Raw genomic sequence first — 22,264 nt, 5'->3', positions numbered from 1 at the left:
GAGTGAGCAGGGAGGGTGTTGCTGGCTGGTTGCAATTGGTGGACTGCCTTTGGAGCTAACTCCATTAAAGTGACCCACTGCTTTAAAAGGTTGCCCATACCTGGACTAATGGGTTCAAGTATTGCAGCTCCAGTATATTAAGAACTTGTGCTTGTAACATAAAATTGTGGTATTCATTGTGCAGAGCCATATCTCAGACATATTTGTGAATTAAGTTTGAGCTAATGTTGGATAATTGCCTCTTCTTATCCCCAGAATAATTGTTAGAATTAGTTTTACAGAGTGGCAACCAACCCGAGTGAACACAGATGTCATTTCTACAAGTTTTAATTGGCATATGAGTCAAGAATTACTCTGTGGGCCAAACTAGACATTCAGGTAAAGGTGTGATAGGATCTGATGTGTGATCCACACGATCATGGCAGGAGGCATGGTTGTGGGATCCAGCATCATATCCTATCGTGCCTTGTTGCTGGTGCAAAGGGAGCTCAGGATTGTGATCCTGTACTCCCTTTGCACTGGCGTACTAGTAGCATGCTCCTGCAGCTGAGTCTCATATGCTGAGGGACTCCTAGCCGTGGCAGCACATGGTATGTCTCCATAGCTGGGAGCCCTGTCTGCTGATGAGGCTCACAGCCAGGGGGGCATAACTCTGCACATTCAAATTTAAAGCTGGATAGAAACCAGCTATTAAGTTGTTACACATTTTACAGATCTGACTTTATAGTTGGTTGGTTCTTTTTAAAGGTGTGTTAATTTGCAAGTCAGTCTAAATGAATTGTGTAATACATGTAACATATAGAGGTGGCCTGCAGGATAAGTTGCAGGCTGGGGGCAGGGAGAAACTCTAAGGGTTTTTTTTAAAGCTAACTCCCCTACTTCTCCTTTCCCCTACCCCAAACCCTAATCACACAAGGGCAAGAGTTGCAATAGCAAGGGGAAGGAAAGAAGGCAGCATTTGTGAGGAGTCTCTGGTGTGTATACATATTTATATAATCTGGAATAGAAAATAAGATCATTTTTAATGTTAAGGTTCATTACCACGCAAGGTATCTTAAGCACTGTGGCCTCAATGAACAGCCTTTGTATTTACTAGTATACATAATGATTTCATCCGTCTGATTTAGTAAAAACTATTTTTAAATATGGAGTACAAATGGAGTTACAGAAGAGATGGCAGGCTCTACTCCTTCAGGATGTGATGACAGTTTGGATCCATCCTTTTGCAAGGATTAGAGAATCTCCACATTTACATTTACATGAATGTATTTTGGGGACAAAGAGAGAGAAAAATCTTCAGAAATTGCCACCTTTGGTTCTGGACTTAAAAAAAAAAACAAACACACACAAAAAACCACACAACAGAACCGTGTGAGGCTTTGAAACTGTTGGATCCAAAATCTAGAAGTAGAGCCTTGTTGCTTATAGTCTTCTGGTGTCTCAGTCTGAAGAGCATGTGAAAGCCTCCTGGTTCTGAACCAACTTGTGAGCATGTTTTGGTAGTTGTGACAAAAAAATCCATATTATCTCCGATTTGGAAGAATTGGGTAAGAATTTTCCATCTAAAAGAAGAATAGTTCCTGATCAAAATCCTGACAGATCTCTGTAATGTAAAGAATGAGATCAGTCCCCTATAATTGTCAGAGAAGGATGAACTGGTGAGACCTGAACAGTCATAAACTGATGCTGAATTGGACAACTTTGTGGAGATTGTGACTAATGCTGCTCCCTTGGAGAATATAGTTCTTTTTGAACTAGTGGATAGAATGGTAGTGATCTTACAAATTCCCCCTACTGAGCTTCTCACCCAATATTTGATGTGCTGGGTTAATCCTCTTGAAAAAGGAAAGTCCATTTATGGAGAAGGGATCTAATTGTAACCGACTTACTTGGGTAGATTGTTTTCTATATAAGCAGCATCAAAAAGAAGGGTGATAAAGTTTATGAATCAGCTCAGGAAGATTTCTTCATCTTTCATACTTGTCTGGTCCCAAATTTCTTAGTATTGAAGTCCTCTATTCTAACATAATAAAAGCCTTACCAGTTCTGGCTGTGTGTCTGTGTGTTCATAACGCTCCGGGCCAACCGTGCAGGCTTCTGTGGACCCATTCCCCTTACCAGAATATGTTCAGTGGCACTATGGAGTGGGATTATACACATTTAATAAACAGTACTTTCTGGATCTAGTATGCAGATCAGATGCTTCATTTAGCAGAGTAGCTATTTAACCCATTTCCGATTAGGCTGCTATCCTTACTTTCTTGATCAGATTACTGCTGGCCAAATTATTCAAGGAATTGGAATACATCAAGAAATGCAAAGGAATATAGATTACTTGCTTATATAACCAGAGGTCTTTGAGAGAGGTTCTGTATATGCCGTCTTGGGGCTCCTAATTAGCATACAGGGCAGGACACCCTCTCCAAGTCTGCAGATGATACCAAGTTATGGGGCAAAATTAACACACCAGAAGGCAGGGAGCAGATACAGGCCGACTTAGACAGGTTGAATCAATGTGCAGAACGAAATGGGATGTGATTCAACAAAGATAAATGTAAGGTACTTGTGACAGGGGGCCACTCAGGGCCGACCTCCGTGGCCCGCCCACCTGTCACCGTGACAGGGGGCCACTCAGGGCCGACCTCCGTGGCCCGCCCACCTGTCCTTGGGCAACCGCCCGCTTATCTTGTCCGCCATGCCTTTGATGATAATTGATTCATTAAGATGTCAATTAAGCAGGAGGCTGCCCATTTAGTGCCCCAATGCCAGGGGGCGCTCTGCAGCTCCAACCTCCCCTAATACCGCAGCCAAAGCCTCGCAGATGGCATCTCGGTGTTCCCATAATCACCGGCCCCACACTGGGCCCCAGAATCTGGGCCCCATATAGGACCCCTCTCTATGATCCTCTCCACTCAGGCAGCCTCTCCACCTTCATCCAGGCTACCTCGCCCCCCCGAAGCCAGTTTCCCCCCTCGGGTGTGGTTCCCCCGGAAACTTCAGCCTCTTGCCGTGGCCCACCTCAAGGCCAGTCGGGACCCCAGGCCCCCGGCTCTTGGGCGTCCCTCGCGGTGGGCCCCTGGCCCTTTTGACTCTTCTAGTCCTGGCCCAGTCGAGGGTGCTCTCTCTTCGGGCTGGGTCTCTCTAGCCCCTCACTCGCATCCTCGGGCCTCACCATGCCACTACTCCCTTTCTCCTAGGGGCAACCGCAGCACCACGCCCTGTACTCCATCACACTCTCAGGGTCCGCCCTCTCTGGGCCCCTTACAACACTGGCCCTCTGGGCCCCCCAACAAACACAAGGGTAACCCACCCAGTGGTGGTGGGAGCTAGGGATTAAAGCACCCCGACCCACCTTTCACCAGGGTGATAACTGGCCTGGCATTTCTTGGGGGCTCCCGCACCACTGAGAGCCCCACCAGACCACCCACTCCCAGCAGGGTGCAGTTTCAGGTCATGCCCAGGATCAGGAGCCTCCTTACCTCCAGGTCATTCTCAGCAGCCCTCCGGCCCTAAAGGGGGCAGACACACCCTGTGCTCTGCCACACACCTCCCCGCTTTAATCATCACTGCCTGCTCATACTGGGGTTCCTCATCGCTGCCCCCTCACACTGGGGCTCCGCACCCGCACTGGGGCTCCTCGTCACTGCCCCCTCACACTGGGGCTCTGCCCACTCACACTGGGGTTCTACGTCGCTTGGGGCTCTACGTCACTGCCCCCCCCAAAGCCTTCTTCCCCTCTCGGGTGTGGTCCCACCGGGACCTTCGGCACCTAGCCCTGGGCCACCTCAAGGCCAGTCGGGACCCCAGGCCCCCGGCTCTTGGGCGTCCCTCGTGGTGGGCCCCCGGCCCTTTTGACTACCGTAGTCCTGGCCCCAGCTTGGGCCAGTCGAGGGTACTCTCTCCTTTGGGCTGGGTCTCTAGCCCCTCACTCTATCCCCTCGGGCTTCACCGCGCTGCTATCCCCTCTCCACCAGGACAACCGCAGCGCCACGCCTCCATCACTCTCCGCGGGCTCATCGCATCCTCACTGGGGGGTTCTCACCACTGCCCCCTCTCTGGGGCCTCATCACCGCCCCCTTCCTGGGGCCGGGGTCCTTGCACCCCACACACAACCCACTGGTTGCACCTCATCACCGCCCCCTCTCTGGGCCTGATCACCGCCCCCTCTCTGGGGCCTGATCACACTGCCCCCTCTCTTGGGGCATCTCTCCACTGCCCCCTCTCTTGGGGCCGCCCCCTCACTGGGGCCGGGGTCTATACCCCCCGTACGCAACCCACTGGTTGCAAGTGGCAGGCACACACAGTGCACTGCCACAGTACTCCATCTAGGAAGGAGGAATCCCCAGCACACCTATAGGTTGGGGGATGTCCTCAGCAGCTCAGAGGCTGAGAGAGATCTTGGAGTCATAGTTGACTCCAAGATGAACATGAGGCGGCAGTGCAACGAGGCCATCAACAAAGCCAACCGCACCTTGTCGTGTATTACCAGATACATGACCAACAGATCAAGGGAGGTGATGCTCCCCCTCTATGCGGCACTGGTCAGGCCGCAGTTGGAGTACTGTGTCCAGTTTTGGGTGCTGCACTTCAGGAGGGACACGGAGAATCTGGAGAGGGTTCAGAGGAGGGCCACTCACATGATTAGTGGCCTCCGTGAAAGACCGTACGAGGGGAGGTTGAGAGATCTGGACCTCTTCAGCCTTCACAAGAGACGGCTGAGGGGAGACCTTGTAGCTGCTTATAAGTTTATCAAGGGAGGACAACAGGGAATTGGTGATGCACTATTTATCAGAGCGCCCCAGGGAGTAACTAGGAATAATGGGTGCAAACTAGTGGAAAGTAGATTTAGGTTAGACATTAGAAATTTTTTACAGTAAGGGTGGCCAGAATCAGGAATGGGCTTCCAAGAGAGGTAGTACTATCACTTAACTTGGAGGTCTTCAAGAGGAGGATTTATGGCTGGGGTCGTCTGATCTCGGTCCTCTTTCCTGCCAGGGGCAGGGGGTTAGGCACAATGATCCATTGTGGTCCATTCCGACTCTACAATCTATGACATAAGGAGGTAGTGGAGGGAAATGAGGTTACTAGAGCACCACATATCCTTATAGCCTCTTCTTCAGCATATTGAAGAATGGTGAGGGAAGAAGCAGGAGGGTATATGTTAAGTCAGTGGTTCTCAGCCAGAGTACCTTGTGCCTTGAGATCCTTTAAAGGGTGATACACAACGTTAGCACTGTTAGGTTTACAAATATGATTCACAAGATAAACCCAGAGATTTCAAATAGGAATCCATAGTGTTAAAAGCGTTCTGACCTATTGTGGTCTTTCTGAGTTCTTTGCAACAGAAAAATTGCTCTATTATTTTTCTATAGTCAAAAACCAAGTAAAAATTAAGAGCTGGCATTTTCTGAAGGGCGCCTCAAGTATGAAAAGGTTGAGAACTGCAGTATTAAGTGTTCTAAGTGCCACAGCTATTAAATGAAATTTCACTGATGAAAATTCCTTGTGTGAATGTGTACCATCCATCTTGAATTAAAGTTACCAGTTAATAACCTTAATTTTCTGGTTAATTTACCTTGCAAATTTTTTATCATTCTTAGTATTTTAATGTGCATCTATCCTCCCTCAGATTCTTCCATCTGCCTGAAACATTTTGAAGAACAAATGGAAGAACTACATGGCATGATGAACAGCTAGAAACATAGTAGAGGTAATTATTGTACAGGTTTTATTATATTTGCAAAATATGCTTGAGTAACATTGTTGAATTACCTCTTGTTTACAAAAAACATGGCAGTTTTAAATTCGACTGAAATCCATCTGTTCCTCTTTTTTATGTCTTTATTCTGTAAGGCCCTCAAAAGTAAAGACTATTTGTACAAGTGTGAATTGAATTTATTTTTGTGGGTCAGATTGTTTGGATCAGTTGATCAGTCTTATGTGACTTTATTTCCTTTGCTGTTCTTCAAAGTCTGATTTATGGAAAAATGTCAGTCAGTATTGCTAAAAAGTGCTTTATTCTTTTGAAAATTCAAAAGAAACATCTGACTTATACGCAAGTTGAGAATTTATTTAATCAATAGAGCAAAAACAGAACAGGAAATATTTTAATGTTCAATCTGTAAGTGAAAATGTTACAGTGAGAGGAGTAGTTATGATGAAAGGGAACTAACAGCTTGGTCAAATCTCATTATTCCTATAATGTGACAGGCTTTAGCTTAAAAGAGTCTCTACTTTCCTCTTTCTTTTTCTGTGAGAGCTAAGGTAATTTTCACAAGGCACAGCCTTGACATCTCCACAAAGCAAAGTGATAAAGGAATGTTGAAAACATGAATGCATGTAGGTATCTAGATTTGTCTGAAGTCTGTGTTAAATGAAATACTACAGGGAAAAGTGTGGGGGAATAGGGAGGGGGATGAGGGGACACGAAAGGGAGGTTCTGTCCAAATAAACTAAGATTTATGGCTTTTATTAAAAATGGCAAACTGATCAGCTGCTGCTTTCTTGACTGATTGAACCATTTTTAGTTTTGGATCTCTAATAATTAATTCTCCCCCCCACAACAGTCTTTATTTCCAGTATTATCTAGTATCTGCATATGTTCAGGTGTAGCTATGAAAATGAGCTGATTTTAACTTCTGTCACATTACCAATACTAGTATATCTTATAAATGAACATATTAACCACAGATAGCTTCCCCCCATTCTATTTTTTCCTGTTATAATTCTAGGAAAACATCATTTTGACTGTTTTGCTATGGGGAATTGTACCTTTAGTTTCTCATACATGAGAAATCAGGGGGAGGAAAGGGGCAATGTAGAAGCACATCTGTTAATAAGAAGCAGTTGGAGCTGCAGAGCTGATTAAAGAGGTTCTTTATCAAGCATATTAAGCTCAGAACAGTTATTGAACAGTACACATTACTCCCTCATGGAGATCTGCTGAAGCAATTTCAATGTAGAAATTACAGTGCTATGCCATGTGAGTCACAGAATCAGTTATGATGGTTGTACTTAATAAGTTTTATAGTACCCCTATCATGTTTTCTACAGGAAAACGTTTTCTCTTGTTATAATAATGAATACTTTGTTTTTAATTTCCATGAAATCCAGAAAAGCAATATTAACTTCCTTACCTGAGAAAGACAGTATACTATTGGTCCCTAATTAAGGCAAAACAAAGGTAACTTAAGGGAATAGCACTGGGGCAAACAGCTAACTGAGGGCATTCACAGCCACTCGACCCCTAGCCCCCACCTGCTGCTGCCATTTCCCCACTTTCCTGCCCACCACCGCGTTACAGCATCATATAGTTCCTGGCTGTATCACCAGACCACAGGACTTAGCAGGAGCCAGCCCAGCCCCAAGGACTGGGGTGATTGCCCATGGTCCTCCCTGGTAGGTAGAGGCTTCCGGTTGGGGGCTGGGCGTGGGCCATGGCCAGGCAGGCCTAGCTGCTGCTGCTGCGGCTGCTGGGTACTGCTGCTGGCTCTCCCTGGGTCCTGTTGCTGCTAGTGCCTCTCATCTTTGACAGGCAGCCAGGGGCAGAAAAATATTAATTTCTGCTTTTTTTTTTTGCTTTTTTTTTTTTTTAGGAGCCCCATGAGCCGGATCTGGCCTATGGGCTGTATTTTACCTGCCCTTGCCTTAGTAGCACTCAGAAGTTGCAGTAGTTGGGACCAAAACAAAAAAAAAATCTAAGAAGAGAAATCCAGACAGAAGTTTAGCCAACCTGAAATTTTTAAATTGTATGTTAAGCAATTTTGGGGGTTTTTTAAATAGCTTTAAAAAAATTTTTTTCATGAGAGAGGGAGAAAATCTGGAATACAGTGAATTCTTTAGTAATGCATCAAAGGATGCATGTCCTATCTAACAGCTTCTCAGAAGTGGGCGGGCTTTAAACTAGAACAGTCAATTATTTTTCCCAAAAGTTTGGCTTCTGTAGGTGATTAAAATACTAACAGTCATAAAATAATGGGGTGGTGAAATCATTGGGGTTGGCCTGTAAATATTTCCAAAGCTTTCTTCAGAAAATCTTACAAATTCACAAATATATCTTTCACAGGCAGCATACTTCAATGGCCAAGATTAATTGAGCCAATATTCTTATTCCCTTTCTTTCTTATATCAGTTCTGTGTAAGCTTTCCAGAATAAGTGTGTCATTTAATGGCCCCCCTTTCATACTTATTGGCTCTTATCAGCAGAAACACTCTCCAATGCAAAAATTATTCATTTGCACATGTAGCCTGGCAAAATATTGACATTCAGTACATAGATCTACCTGTGTTGTGCATAAGCTGTCACTTCTGAAAATGGATTCTTGCATTCTCCCTTTTTGCTCCTCTTTACGTGTAGATGGGAGAGAGAGGAAGGAGACAGAAATGAAAGGAAAGGAAGAAAGGAAAAAGAAGGATTCTGAACATTGTTTTTCATGTTTCTCAAACCCACAAAGATGTGCTTGTCTCTTGGCAGCCCATTAGGCTGTTGTGCAATCCTAACTAATTTTAAAAGCAATAGAAATAAGGAGAAACCTACTTTCCAGTGAAAACCTTTCAAAATCATTCTTGATATACTGACTTTCTCAGCGTACCCTCCAAGTTCCTTTTTCACTCCTAATCCCTTAAGGCAAAGGTTTGAGATTTCATGCTGTGAAATAATGTCGCTGTGTAGGATTTTGTCCAGTATTTGTTCATTTGAAATAGCAACATTTTGATGTCTGCTGCTAGGGCAGATGGTAACATTTATATGACATGCACACGGTTGCACCCTTTAAAGGTGTATAATATTGTTATAAGATAATTCCATATGAAATGTAAGAAGTATTAAATTATAAATCTTGAAATATAGTGGCATTGCCATTTAAATTTTTAGTAGGCAGTAACATTTGTATTTAGTTTCTGGAATGTAGGCTACTGATGCTCCCATGCATCTCTAATACAGTCTTCAGAAAGCTGCTCAGAAAAGAGACATCATGTCATGCTTCACAGCTGCAGTCAAGCAAGATATTTTCGACATTCAGGCTGGCTTTTTCATTTTTTTTTCTTTTTAAAAGTATAATTACTCTAGTTCAGTTTTGAACTTTTCTGTAAGAAAGTGACCAAAGCCCATACTATAAAAACCTGAAAACTTATTTTTGGTAGCGCACAGCCTGCTCAGGCAAAATATCTCAATCCTTTTTCTTGAAGGTTAGTTTTCTCATATTCACATCCAAAACAAAGTACTTTTAGAACAGTTGAAGGTGATGTTTGTCCATTCTACTTTGTATAATTTTGAATAATAATAAGTCTGTGTGCATGGCTTCATAAATGCACAATAATACTAGATCCTAGTTCACAGATATCAAGCTTTATAACAAAGACTGGATAGCATTTGTGTGCATGTGCAGTGTGGAGGAAGAAATATGCAGAAGAGCATTTTTATTGTTTTTGAGTAAAGTTTGCATTGCAGTTGTTAGTTGTCATTTTATGTTAACTTTTGCATAGCTAAGCTCCTTAGCATGACAGCTACCACACTTCAATTGAATTATGAATTCTATACTGTTTAAATCTAATCTTAGCTAAATAGTTTTTAGTCAAGTCAAAGTGTAAAACACTGCATGTAAAAAAGCATCAAGGAAAATTATATCTGTTAACTGTCACTGTAGTAGCAAACCTATGCAGTTAGGTTATAATTACTGTATTAACTCATTAAAAGTACTTTTGTATGTATCCGTCTCTAGCATAAACTTGATAAGACTTGGCAAGTTTAACAGCGTAACCTCTTCAGCCTTGAAGCATTTTACTAGTACATAGGAGAATCTATTAAGATTCTAGAGCAAAATAGTAAAGTATTGATAATTAAAATGTGGCCTTCTCACACTTCCATAAATCAAAACTTAGATTTAGTTAATTGGCAGTTTAGTTCTTTTAACTAGCTAATTTAAATCTCAGTTGTATTTTTGTAATTGACTGGATTTTTGGCCAGAGAACAATTATACGCCAAAATACACTAAATGGATGATTTCAATAGAAATCCATCCATTTTTATCACCTCATCATAAGTGTTCTCAATATATTGCATGTGTTTTTAGAACTAGATGAGGGATTTTAAAAACAGGGTTGGATATATGTGTGGGAAGAGAATAAAGGAGAAGATACATTGGCAAATACTTAAGGACTATTTTATAATATCACATGAACGCTTAGCCTAAAGAAAACCAGATGCAGTATTTAACACATTTAATTTTGCATTAGAGTGACTTATGGTCTGGGATGAGAGGGTAAAATCACTGGTAGGAGACGGCAATCAAAGCTGTCTCCTACTTTCTTCACTTTCTTCTGGCAGCAGAATTTGTTGGCCTTGAGGATTGTGTTGCCCGGGCACACAGATTTGGCTTCTCTTGGAATGAAAAGCTTTTGGTGGCCTTGCAGCTCAGATTTATGCCCTTTGTTTTCTCTGGCAGTTTGTGTGTGCCACCATTGTCCAGTTGTCCGTCTTAACATAAAATGGGAAACCATTTCTGCGAATCATGTGAAGCGTGTCTTCAGGGGCATTGCTGACTGGTTTGGCAGCGCTATTGGAGGATTAAATATATTAGTGCCAATTCTTCAGGAAAAAAGAATTGTAGGATTTAAGGGTCCTGTGTTCACTAGATTGGAACGGCTTAGTGTGATGTGGGTAGAGATGCAGGTTTTGTGAAGACGGCATTTAAACTCTTCTTTCTTAATAGCTAGACTCAGAACTACCACCTCCGGTAATTTAAAAAAATGGATAAGACTTGGGTTTTTTATGAAAGAGGTCTTTTGGCTTGTTTTTGTTAATTTGTAAATTGCTGTTGCTAACGTTAATGAACTAATATGGAGAAGCTTTTTTAAATAATGCTTCCAGCAATGGATGATCAGGTAATGTAAGAAGAAATGTCTGCTTTGGGAAAATCATCAAGAGAAAAATATCTTTCAAAGAAATTAATTAAAATAGTCAATGTTTCTGTTTAACCACAGAGCATGAGAATAGGTCCCATGGGAAAAGAAAGGCCAGATTCTTGAAAGTAAATGCTGAACTCTGACTGCATGTGCAATAAAGCAGCAATGAAAATATATGAAATTAAGCAATGGTGGACTGGGAATTTTTAAGATCTTGATTTTAGACTTGGATGGTTTATATGCTTATGAGCCCTATTTGAGGTGTTTTGAGTCCTTTATTGTATTTAACCTTAGGTTTTTCAGAAGCAACTTTTTTATGTTATGAGAATCCAAAAGCTAGCAAATTTACATGATATGTTGGCATTATGCAAGGAAGAAGCTGTGATCCGTGTTCTGCAAAGTTGCAAAAATATTGCTTGGCTCAAGAACAAGATGTCTGAAGGGACTGAACTGAGATATTATGGAGTTTCCCTATAAAAATACTTGTACCACTAATGAGAGAGTTGGAGTGAAAAAGCAAGTTCTTAGTATAGTTTAAGAGTGTTTTCCTGAAGGATCCTTTGCCTACTGTACATCAAAAAATGGTTGATTTGGTGATACTGCATTGAAGTGGTATTAAGTAGGGAGTCAAGCATGTGTTAAATATTTAATATTTTTATATTTTTGGCTGGAGATCTTCCATTTAAAAAAAATCAGCATTTTTTGCAAATAAAAAGATTTTTCCAAAAATCTTGGAGCAGGTGCTCTGTATGATAACATTTTAGGGTTGTTTTTTTTACTTAAAAAACATGATTCGTCTTGTGGAAAGCACAAGAAATGTAGGAGGAACTAAACTTTCCTACTACAAAAATGGAAGAAGTTGAACAATGGTGGTAATACTACACAGCCAATTAGAAGAAGTTGGCAAAATGTTTTGAAGTCGTCACTCATTTTAAAAGGCTGGATCTGTTGAGATACCTTCTGCAGCACCTTTAAAATGGTGTCACATGTGGAATATTCCCTCCTCTTTATATTGACTGATTAATCCAAGATTGTAGCTATTGGATTGTCCTTTGACCAGCTACTAGAATGCACTTCTGAATTACCCTGCTGCATTTGTCCATAAAGGTCGGTGAGCAGCCCAGTAAGGTGGTAGTCTGAGCTAAGCCACTTTACCATAAACATAGAGGAGTTTGGAAGCAGAAAAATGCAAACTGTTCACATTGGCCAGAAAGCATTCTGCTGCAAAGGCTGATGCATGTGGACAGCTGATGCAGTGGCATGCCAAATTATACTCTATTGGCATAGAGAGGTCTTAATGGAAACTGACTCCACAAAGTTTTACCAGATTAGTTTAGAAGAAAGGTGAGTAGGTTTCAAATTGCGTAAAGTTCCCAGCTGGTCTGATTGTAAAACACTTTTCTCCATCCAAGAAAATGTTTTGAGGCTTGGAAAATGTTTTTCTGTCTCAAATTGAACTGATAAGACCAGCTTGAAATTTCATGAATCTGAACTTCTCCCCCCAGCCCCTCCCCCCCATTTTTTTTATTTGTTTGGATTGGGTTAACGGAAACATTTCATTTGGATTTCAAATGTTGTATACTAAAATACATTTTGAAATACAATAATTTGAATACAAACATTGAACTTTTCAGTTATAAAGGTGAAATGCCCATTTTAAAACTCTTCAAATCAGGAAGTTTTGGGATGCAATAATTGTTCCTGTGAACAATTGTTTTCATGAATCATCATATTTTGGTGAAAGAAACATTTATTTGAAAAATTCCTGATAAAATCTAGTTCTCAGCAGCTTGTGAAAGGAGCTGTCTCACCTTAAATCTCTCTGTTATGGATAGTAGCAAGCTTGATTTTGCTCTTTTGGATTGAGGAAGAGAAAGTTGGGATTGGTGCAGTACAGGGGTGAGCAAAATACGGCCCGTGGGCCGAATGAAGCCCGCCAGGCCATTCTATCCAGGTCGTGGGGCCCCTAAAAATTTAGAAAATTGGTATTTATCTGCCCCTGGCTGCCTGTCATGCAGCCCTCAGTGGCTTGCCAAAACTCAGTAAGCGGCCCTCTGCCTGAAATAATTGCCTGCCCCTGGTGTAGTACTACAGCGATGTAGGAGGAATCTGAGTTCCAAGAGAAATGACGGGGATAGATGGCCATTGTAAACTCCTGCCATTGTAATGAAAAGAGCAACTTTTAACTCCTGAGTTCTCTTCAGACCATGGGATATCTGTTTTATTAGGGTTAATATGAATGAGTCGGGTTCAGGATGTTGATGATTTCTAAGTTTGAAAGAAATGGCCTGTTTTTGCCTTGTTCATTTGAGCTAGGAGTTGATTGCCTAGAACCAAAATTTGTTTCTTTCTCCTCAAACCAAATGGAAGAGTACTTGGATTTCACAACATCACAGAAAAACGTTTTTTGGTACAGAATAGTTTCAGAGTTTCATGTGTAATTTAAAAAATAATAACATTTTTTATGATTACTAAAATTATATTTGTTTCAAGTTGTCAAGTTTACCAACTCATGGCTTGTATATACTGCTGCAGGAGTGTGTCTTGGCAAGGACAGGCTTGAGCACATCCTTCCCATTCACATTCACCAACATGCTCCAGACCTGGACTTATCACCTAGTGGCCGCTCTTGAGCTAGGAACGCTCAGTCCCTGCTTGAGGCAAGCGGTGGAAGAAGCCTACCACTGCAGCAGCGACGGGGAGCGCCCGGCAGAACCAGCTCGAGTCCCTGCCAGTGGGACATGGTGTTGAGACCCAGAGGCCTTCAGGCCTGGGTTTGACCTTTGTGCTCAGATCAAACTGCATGCTTGGCTTGAACTGTGGTCAAGACCTGCACCCAGTAAAAGGAGCAGATGGAAAAATACTGTCCCTGACTTAAAATATCAGGAAGTTGGCTAACTAAATTGAATAAATATAACTTTGGCAAAAGAGGAACAGTCAGATTAAAATGTACCCCCACCTAAGAATGAAACGATTACCTCAGAATAGAAAATTCCAGTTAAGGGTAACCATATTTGGCAAACAGAAGCAAGATTATTAATATGCATTAGGAGGAAGGTGTAAGTTTATTTTATGTATTAAGAAATGAAAGCTATATTCAGGACAGTCCTGAAGGATCCTGTCACTGATCCAAGATCCAGTCTTGACATCAGACGTGGGAGCCAGGAGTCCCGGGCAAGACTTCATGACCTGATTAACCATTGAAGTTGCATTCACAATGTTTTGGGGCGGTCAGCATCTCCTTTGACTAGCTACATACCTAAAATTTTTAAACTGCTACTGCTACTTCAGTTTTAATTAGAATTGTATCTGTTAGGGTTCAGTAAACTAACTTTTAGCTTAACACAACCGTGTCTTAGTCTTCTTGCCTGGTATAAGACCCATTATAGTGTCATCGGGACACAACAAGGGAGGGGGGAATTAAACCCCTCTCTAGCCAGACCCCTTGGCTGGGGAGCAGAGGGGCAGGGCCAGCCCAGGGAGCATGCTGGGATGCTGAGGGACTCTGGTTTAAGTTAAACCAGGAAGGGGTGTGGGACAGACATTGCGCGAACTGGTTTGAGCCAAATCAGTTAAATCTGGTACTACATTCAACCAGGTTTATCTCAAACTGGTTTTGGCCATCTTGAAACTGGTTTGGGTGCACTGAATGTCTGTTCTGTCACAGGTTTAAACCAGTTTCTGATCACTTAAACCAGTTTATGTATAATGTCTGTCCCTAGCCCAGGTCTCTGGCAGGGGTGAAGGTGGCCATTGGGAACAAGTCCACAGCAGCCTTGCTGGCAAATTTCCCTTCCGTCTTAGTGGGTTCTGGTAGGCTAAGTATGCTCAGTCCCATTCTCCCTGGGACTAGCTGTTGTGGTAGAATAGATGGGCCCTTACTGTTGCATTCTGAATCAACAAACCCTGCAAGACCTTAATAAAGCTGACATGGGAGCCCTTCCTCTTAGGCATGAGATCTGAACTCTAATTTCATTGTTGCCATTTAAAGTATCACTAACTCTTTATTATTTTTGTAAGAAATGTTATGGTGTGATACCAGTTATAGGTTGCAGCACTGGATACAAAAGGGCAGGGGTGTCAAACTCATCTGGCCCTGCAGGCCAGATGAGGATCTCCAGGCCAAAGGCCATGCTGGACCCAGTGACAGGGCTGGTCTCATGGGGCACAGGGCACCGCTCTATTGCTTGTACTGCAGTTGGTATGTGGACAGGACCTAGCACCATGAGCACTACTCATGGCCCAGGGGACCAGGGTGTGTGCTCTGCGCACACTGCCCCACTGGACTGTCCCTGAGTGCTTGCTTTGGAGTCAATCAGGATTCGGCCACAGGCAGTCCCTGCACACTGGAGACAGCATGCAAGGGCACATCCTGTGCTGGCCCCCTGAGCTGTGGGCAATGCCCATGACACCAGGTCCAGCCCTTGCACTGGAGCCAGCACAAGTGCTGAAACAGGGCTGGAACAAGGTGCATGGGCTGAACCCAGTGATGCAGGCACTGCACACAGCCCAGAAGACTTGTATAGGCTGCATGCTGCATGCAGCGCCCCAGTGGACAATCTGCATACTGGCTCTGGCATGGCCTGATCTGGACCAGTCCTGGAGCCTGCATGTAGACTTGGTCCTGCATGGATGCTGCAAGCAGTGCCCATGGTGCCAGGTACAGCTGGCATGCTAGATTAGTTCTGTATGTAGCATGCAGGCTTGTTGTCAGCCCACGGGCTAGATCATGTGGCTCTACAGGCTGCATTCAGTATGTGGGACATATGTTTGACATACCATTGCTTGTCAAAAGTTGATGCTGTCTCCAATATGAATTCACTTCTACTTTAACCTAGAAGAAAGGGACAAGGGAAATGTATTTCCTCTGCAGTATCAGGCACCTCAACTCCCTGCTATGCCAAAAATGCAGTGTAACTTTTCCTTTTTTAAGATAACAAGAGTCCCCATTGCTTTCTGAATAAGAACTTATTTGTAAATGAAAATAGATGCCAAAACAGTGGCATTTTATGCGCATTTTGCAGTAAAATGAAAAGTTTGGGGAAAGCAGAACGTTGAGAAAAATTCCAAAATTTGGAAGCATTATATGGTTTGTGGTTTCACAATTAAATTACGTGTCATCTTGTATTAGCACAAACATACAGTTCACTACAAATATTTAGTTAGGAGTTATTAAAGCTTGTTTATTTATTGAATGACGTAATTAATTTTGTATGCTGTAGAAGTAAGAACATGCATACAGTATCTTTTGAAGCCAATTATGTTGAGTATGGAATTACATGGGATCGTGGCACATCTTTAAAGCATGTTCAGTGGGAGATGCAGCATTCTTATTCTAATGAAGTTGAAAACTTGAAACATTCTTCTTGCATCCTGAAGACTTTGTCTTGATTGGCTAACTTGCTGACTCCCTTCCCAAGCCTTTTCTGTTTATTGAAAATTGCATCTGTGAACGGTCTTCCATCTAACAAACTTGTTTCTTTTAAATTTGCTCTGGTTTACTCTGTGAACTAAGTATGGCATCCAGTGTAAAAATTAATGCAGGTAAAACAACGACACCACTTCTATTTTCCATCTCTGCTTTGACATGTGAAAATCTCTTTAGATACTCTGGAGGGCTTTCCTCCAGACTAGAAAATCTCATTTCTTTCACTTAATAATTTCTAGGGCTCTTGGTAAAGGAAAGAAATATTCTTTCTCCCACTCTCCATATCTCCCTGTGAATATGCCTCTGTCTCATGGATGTTCTGTCCAAGGGTTTTAAGGTTTGTAAGGGTTTTTTTGCATATTTTTCTCTTTCTCCTCACCTCAACTCTGGACGTTTTCTCCCTCACCTCTTCCCATTTTTATCTATTGATACTTCATTCTTTCTCCCCCTTCTCCTTATTACCAGAGTTATATAGAGTTCCTTAATAAAAACAACTTTTTCTTTTGAATCTTGACTACTTGTGGGGATTTTTGTTTTTGTTTTTCATTTCTTTTAAAATAGGGTCCTAGTGTTCCCTGCTGTACTACATTGTTAATTGATTTTGGTCTGTTACATTCTCTGCTCTATAAAATATGCTTTTAAGGAGACTTGGAGAACCTCTTCTTGTTAGTCAGTGGTCACAGTGTAAAATAATTGGTGGCGACTCTTGGGGTCATAACCCCCCACCCCAAATAATTAAATTCTATACATGGATAATTATACATTTGTTATAATTCTCCATGTATAGAATCTAATTAGTGGGAGGTTTTCCTAATTCCCACCCCCGCTGTAGACACCTGCCCTTGTTGTTGTCCCCCCACCACCTGTCTCCTGTCTTGTGCCTGACTGCTGCCTGCCCCTCTGTGCCTGCACCTGCCCCTCTGCATCATGCCTCTCCCATCACCTGCTCCCACCTTTTATAGCCTGCCTCCCACACCCACTGCTTTCCCTGTGCCAACTCTTTCTTATGTAACCTTAATTTACTACTATGCTAACCTAGCTCACAGAGCAGGTCCAAGCACCTTAGCCTGAAGGAGCACAACATAGGAACCAGTAAAAATTGATTTTTAAATCTTCCAAAATATTCAAAAGGGAGGGAGGAAGGAAATTCTGTTCTCCCTTTTGTCTCCAGCTCCTAAGCAGTAACACTGGGGCTGATTTAACAACCACATAAAATCTGAACCACCTTTATTGGGAAAGGAAGTGGGGGTCAGAGGAATGGAAGCCATTTTCACTGGCTATAGGTTTTTCCTTCAATTCTTCTTAAGCTGGGGCTTCTGTCAACTCGTCTCTGCTGCAATATACCATTTTGAAGTTATTGAAATTGCCTCACCCTTGAATATCTCCCTTCTATGGAATCTTCTTTTTGAGGGAGGATAATAGGGGAGAGTCTGAACATTTGTAACAGGTTTTTTTTTTTTCTTTTTCCCTTCCTTGATGGCTCTTCCCTGGAATCTGCAACCCAGATTCTTAAAGCAGTAGGCATCAGTATGCAGCTCTTGAAACAGAGACCGTCAGTGTAGCTCCTCTACTACAGGGGCTGACATCCTTTTAACAACAGCGGGTTGTTGCTTACAACCTGGCCACTGCCAGGCTGCTTGTTTCCCACCCTTTTCTCCTCCCTCCCCACCCACAGCCTACCCTGAACAGAGGTGTAGCTCTGGGTCGCCTTGTCAGCTTCACTACCCTCCCCACCACCACCCACATGAGAGGTGTCACTGCTGCAGGCAGAGGCATTAGTATGGCCAGCAGCCTGGGCTATAATGCATGAGTCACCAAATGTAGGGACTTTCTGGCATCTGGCTGCTGCTGTTGCTGCCAAATGTCAAGACCAGCAGTCAGCAAAGGTAAGTTTGGTGAGAGAGGCAGCCACTGCGGTAAAGGGGTTTTGTTAACCCCCTGGATGTTTGCTGTGCCAGCGCCTCCCCCCACAGCAGTGGTGTCTCCTATGGTGGGTGGGTAAGGAGGCATGAGGCTGACAAGGGGACTGGACCCACTAGTATGTAACTCCCACAAACCTCCAGCTGTTCTATCAGCTTCTGGGGACTTTGCTGCTGGCCATATGAGGCCTTAGGGCTGTAGGTTGCTGACCCCTGCTCTATCAAATCTACTTGCATACTTGCATGCCTCTTTTCCTTAATACAAGCTTTAAACTTGCAATGATTCCCAAACATTTTAAGATAAATTAATGTCCATAATTATATATCTAATGAACACTACGTAGTGATTAACAAATGCAAATATATATATATATAATAATTAAACTAGGGGGCAAGCTTGCTAATGATCATTAACACAAAATTAATGAGTTTTCAAAGCAGATTGTGAGGATCTGCTTGATGTCAATTGATATTAATGAGAATTACGTGGTTCACTCCCCTCACACAACTTTAAAATTGTTTCTTAGAGAGGTATAATATAGGAGCACGGATCATGGTTCGGAACACCCACTGACATGGTACGTGCCTTGATTCTAGATTTATGGTATTATTTAGTATCTAGATTAAAAGATATCCTCCTCTGTATGCTTTGGCTATCTGATTTTTAAACAAGGTTGACTCAAATGGTCCAACTGTGCAGAGCTGACATGTGGGTGTTGCGTCAGTTAGTCATGTAGTGCTTTTAAAGTGTAGAGGTCTGTTTTCATGAGATAGCAGACTTAGAAAGCTTAGCTGTTCTGTGTGGGAGGTTCATACTGTTGGAAGGAGATGATTAATTATGTTGTGAGTTGCTCGGTATTTTTCTCTCCTAAACAGTGTGCAATGAGCCAAATTTGTGGTTACAAAAAGTTAAGGGTTTCATCTGGCAGCTCAAATTTAATTACTTGGCTTAGGCTTTGGGAAGCCCAGTATAAAAAATGTATATATCCTGTTAATGTCTGATGCTTGCTGTTTGTAAACAAACCAGTCGTTACAAGACAATTTATGTAAAGCATGTATAACTTCACATTTTGAAGAAGAAAAAATGTTGTTTCATTGAACCAAATCCAATTCTAATATATCTGGGACCATTTAACTTGCCATCTACCACCACCCCTAAATCAATAATCTCTCAGTTGTTCTGTCAGTATGTAATAATAAGTTGAAAAAAGGCTGTATTGTAAATGTCATTAAGTATTGAGAGAGAATATGAAAAGATAATGTTTACCAGTGCCCACACTGATAATTTGCAGTGATATGCACATACACGAAAGATTAAATCTGAACCAGAAATAAATTGACTTACTGTATTTATCTGAATCCAAGATTATTTTGAATTTAAGGCAACCTCCCACCCCAAATAATTAATTTCTATACATGGATAATTATACATTTGTTATAATTCTCCATGTATAGAATCTAATTAGTGGGAGCTTTTAAATTTGCGCCCCCACCCCCACTGCTGTGGTGAGGAAAGCAGCAGTGGGGGTAAGGGGCCAGACACCTGCCCTTGTTGTTGTCCTCTTCCCCCCACCCCCCCTTGCTGCCTGTCTCCTGTCTTGGGCCTGACTGCTGCCTGCCCCTCTGTGCCTGCACCTGCCCCTCTGCATCATGCCTCCCCCATCACCTGCTCCCACCTCTTATAGCCTGCCTCCCACACCCACTGCTCTCCCTGTGCCAACTCTTTCTCCCCCCTTCCCCCTGCCCCAGGCATTGGCATGGAGGACAGGGGGTTGAAGAAAAGGTTGCAGATTTCCCCCTCCCCCTTCAAGTCCACTCTGCATTCCCCCCAGCTGTGTGCCTCCTTCCCTGCCAGATGAGCCATTCTAGCCCAGGCTGGTGACTGCTCAATTCTGGCTTCAGCCCTGACCCTGGGACCAAAACAGGAGCTGAGCCACTGCCTGCCCTGGACAGGTACTCAAATCTAAGATGAGGCTTTTGTTCCCCCATGCTAACTAGGGGAGGAAGGTGAGGAACTTTATCTTGGGTTTGAATAAATACGGGAGTAGTTTCCAAAAAAGACTTTGATACATGGTATGTTAGCGTCTAATCAGAATACATACTTAAATATGTTAGCAGCAAATAAGGCTGTGACTGCAGATATAACTTAAATTATTGGAGCATTTTTGTGTTCTGCTGTACATAATTCTAAAACATCAAAGCCTGGAAATGAATTAAGTTTCCCTGTGTGTTTAGTTTAGGGTTTTTTGTTTGGGCATTTTTGATCTTTGTTGTCAGTAAATTTCTTATGATTTACTAATTATTAATGATTATTTAATCATTAACTGAAAATTAATTATACCGTTATATTCAAATATATAACACATTCAGAGTTGAACAAGAAAGTACTCTATTGTAGCTGTAAAAGAAAAGGTTGAAAGATGTATAATTGGTATAATATTTTGGGGTTTTGTCATACCTTCATTTTTAAATGTTTACAAATATTTAGTTATTTCAGTACTTAAGCAAATAAGGTGGAAAATAATTTATGGGAGCAGAGGGTTAAGGAATACTTTTGGTTAGAGACATTGTTCTTTATAGGCTCAATATACATTACTTTATTTAGTGTATTTAGTTGTTATGCTGCAGCCAAGAATTTCCAGTACTGTTCTGGACCACAACCAAAAAAAAATCACATGATCAAGAATTTGCCATATTTTCTTGCCTATAACATATTCCACAATGTAGTGCACACCTTGTTTTTGAAAGGCAGCATGCAGAAAAAAAGATCATCCCCAGAATGTCATTGAGTGGTGGCAGCAAGTGAGCTGAACCTGTTCTTGAGCCTGCTGCCTGGTGTTTTGGTGCCTGCAGCTAGAGCTGTGCATCAGTATACATGGTCATGTCATCTGACCAGGGACTGGAAATTTGATGGCAGGGGAGCAGTGGGAGTGCTAGTTGCTATGGCAGTTAGCAATGCCATCACTTCCTCAGTGCCAGATTTCTGAATCTGTAGGGACCCCCACAAGCTGGATGACTTGGCTCCAAGATTCGCATACTTTAAATATAATGTGGACCCCAATTCCCACTGGTTGTTTTTTGGGGAAAAGATGCATTTTATGTACAGGAAAATATGGCACATAGCCTATAGCTTTACTTTAAGGTTCTAGTGACTCTCTAAATACCAAGATACATGTGATTATAAGGTTAGTGGGGGTATGCAAAACAGGCCCTATTCAATTTGGATTCGGCCCGAATCAGGGACAGTGATTTGATTTGGATCACTGTCCCCGATTCGATTCAGCCGAATCTGAAGATTCGATGCTGATTCAGAGAATCAGCGATTTGGACATAGAAAAAACATTTAAAGCTGTGTCTACATACCTCGAGGTACCAGGTATGGCTCGTGAATGCTGTGATGCTGGGGCAGATGGAGCGTCCCACAGGAGTACTTCTGGTCCACTTCTGGGTGTGGCAGGGAGCACACTGGGGGGCCCCCCCCGTACCCTCTGGCTCAGCAATCGGCCACAGGGGGACCCCAGGTGCCCTCCCAAGACCCAGGAGGCACCAGTTGCTGAGCTGGAGGAGAGCGCAGGGGGGGCCCCCAGCATGTTCCCCGGCAGACCCAGAAGTGGCCCGGAAGTGCTTCAGGTCTACTTCCAGGTCTGCTGCTGAGCATGCTGAAGAGCCCCCCGTGCTTCTGTGGGACACTCCATGTGCCCTAGCATCACAGCATTCATGAGCTGCCTGCTACCTAGAGGTATGTAGAAAAAACATGTTCCACAACGTAGTACACACATTGTGCCTATGTCCGAATCACCAAATCTTTCAGAATCTCTCTGAATCGATTTGGAGGGTTCTGATTCAATTCAGAGAGATTAAAGGGTCCTCTGATTCGATTCGGATTTGGAGATTTGGCCACCGAATCAGGCCGTATCTCCGCCGAATCAAATTGGGGACCGAAGCTTCACACAGCCCTAGAAGTTAGCATTACTAACAGAGCACAGATAGCATTAGAATGCCTTTACATTTTTTA

At 42.7% G+C, this 22,264-nt stretch overlaps 2 protein-coding genes across 8 annotated transcripts in view; one reads left to right on the top strand and one right to left on the bottom strand.

Moving 5' to 3' along the window:
- KLHL5 (kelch like family member 5) overlaps nucleotides 1-22,264 on the top strand; it is a 146,166-nt gene that overhangs the window by 12,229 nt on the left and 111,673 nt on the right. For 5 of the 7 annotated variants that reach the window (XM_006029229.3, XM_025210682.1, XM_025210680.1 and 2 more), the window contains one exon: nucleotides 5,630-5,710. The exons of 1 other annotated variant lie outside the window; for it this stretch is intronic. The gene's annotated coding sequence lies outside the window, so the exon portion shown is untranslated. Of the gene's footprint in view, nucleotides 1-916; nucleotides 975-5,629; nucleotides 5,711-22,264 lie in introns of all 7 variants that reach the window. One more of the 7 variants, XM_025210679.1, reaches the window with a different exon arrangement.
- The window catches only part of TMEM156 (transmembrane protein 156), a 96,860-nt gene that overhangs the window by 53,246 nt on the left and 21,350 nt on the right, over nucleotides 1-22,264 (bottom strand). The window lies entirely within an intron of this gene.

Source organism: Alligator sinensis, unplaced genomic scaffold (assembly GCF_000455745.1).
Source record: "Alligator sinensis unplaced genomic scaffold, ASM45574v1 scaffold246_1, whole genome shotgun sequence".
In the NCBI taxonomy this organism is placed as follows: Eukaryota; Metazoa; Chordata; order Crocodylia; family Alligatoridae; genus Alligator; species Alligator sinensis.
The sequence above is the reverse complement of the archived record's forward strand: the minus strand, read 5'-3'. Positions and strand labels throughout refer to the sequence as shown.